A 1,671-nucleotide genomic window follows, 5' to 3' on the forward strand; every position below is an offset into this window, starting at 1 on the left:
TGTTGAACACTCATGGTGTCAGACCCTCAAATTAACCAGGTATCTCAACTAATAACTGTTGAACATATATAGTGTCAGACCCTCAAATTAACCAGGTATCTCAACTAATAACTGTTCAACGTATATAGTGTCAGACTCTCAAATTAACCAGGTATCTCAACTAATAACTGTTCAACGTATATAGTGTCAGACCCTCAAATTAACCAGGTATCTCAACTAATAACTGTTCAACGTATATAGTGTCAGACCCTCAAATTAACCAGGTATCTCAACTTATATTGTTCTCTTAGCTTATATTAAACTTAAACATGTTTATGCTTTGATATGTTGTCGGAGTAAATATTTACTTAAAGTTTAGCATGTTAAGAAATTAAGAACTGTAAAATAAGGATAAAACGGTTGGATAAATAACATATATGAGAAATTATCCCACTTTATACTAAAATCGTATAAAGATAAGCTAAACTTACTGCACTAGGGTTGTCTTCGGGTTTGGGAGGAGGAATTGTCTTGAGGCATTCAGAAATCACCTGTTGCTTCTTTTCCTAAAATTAGAAACAAAATATGATCAAGTGTGCTTTATTAATACTTTATTGGTTGAACCTACAACTCAAAAACTTGAGTTTTCTTTATATACTTTTAAAGTGAAGAGTTCTGTATTTTTGATTTTCGAATTAATTTAAAATAAATCACATGTTAGTTTCTAAAACTAATATAATTGAAGAATTTATTTTACATAACCCGTGGTAGGAAAGAGTATATCAGAATATTGTGGTAAGTTTTTTGTTTTCATTTTGATTACTTATACAGGATTTTAATAACCTATCTTTATTAAGAAAACTGATTTCAATTTAATTTCCCTTTTGTTTCTGTAAAAGTATTTAGCCCCCGTGACTCATCTGTAGGTCTCACAGCTTATACCTCTAAAATCCGGGTTTCGATACCTCGGTGGGCAGAGCACTGACGCCTATTGTGTAACTTTGTTCTTAATAACAAACAAACAAACGAAAAATATTGAAATATTTTATGATTAAAGAAGTCATTTGTGTTTTCTAGAATAGGCTGGGATTTATAAGCATTGCATTTAAAAATGTTTAAAATTTAATCGTCTTATCTGATATTTACAATTTTTATACCAATACTTAAGATGTTTCTACTGCTTTTCATGCTGTGAGGAGGCTTTTTAATTCCATATGTAACAAATAAAAGAGAGATTTGCAGAAATAACATGTTGCTCTTGTCTTCTAACACCATGGTGCTTTTCTGTTCTGCTTGCTTCATGACTTGAATGTAATGATTCTGAAGCATTCGAATATATTCAGAAATTGAGTTGTTATTTTACGTGCTCATGCTTTGACGTAAATATATAAAGTCCAAAATAGTTCATTAATGTAAATTAAGAAGACGAAACTAGAGGGAGTAGTGAGAATGTATGAAGTGGTGTGTTTGTTTGTTTTCTTGTTAAGCGCAAAGCTACGCGATGGGCTATCTGTGCTCTGCCAACCACGGGTATCGAAACCCGGATTCTAGCGTTGCAAGTCCGCAGACATACCGCTGTGCCACTGAGAGCTACCACTTCATACACCCCCTGGTGCCACAGCGATAAACCTGCGGGCTTATAATGTTAAAAACCGGGTTTCGATACCCGTGGTTGGCAGAGCACAGATAGCC

At 33.8% G+C, this 1,671-nt stretch overlaps 1 long non-coding RNA gene across 1 annotated transcript in view; it reads right to left on the reverse strand.

The window, feature by feature from the left end:
- Positions 1–464: 464 nt before the first annotated feature.
- Positions 465–1,671, reverse strand: part of LOC111088409 — a 3,668-nt gene continuing 2,461 nt past the window's right edge. The window contains exon 3 of the long non-coding RNA XR_002612934.1: positions 465–545. This is a non-coding gene — a long non-coding RNA (uncharacterized LOC111088409). The remainder of the gene's footprint in view (positions 546–1,671) is intronic.

This window comes from Limulus polyphemus, unplaced genomic scaffold, assembly GCF_000517525.1.
Source record: "Limulus polyphemus unplaced genomic scaffold, Limulus_polyphemus-2.1.2 Scaffold3698, whole genome shotgun sequence".
NCBI lineage: Eukaryota > Metazoa > Arthropoda > Merostomata > Xiphosura > Limulidae > Limulus > Limulus polyphemus.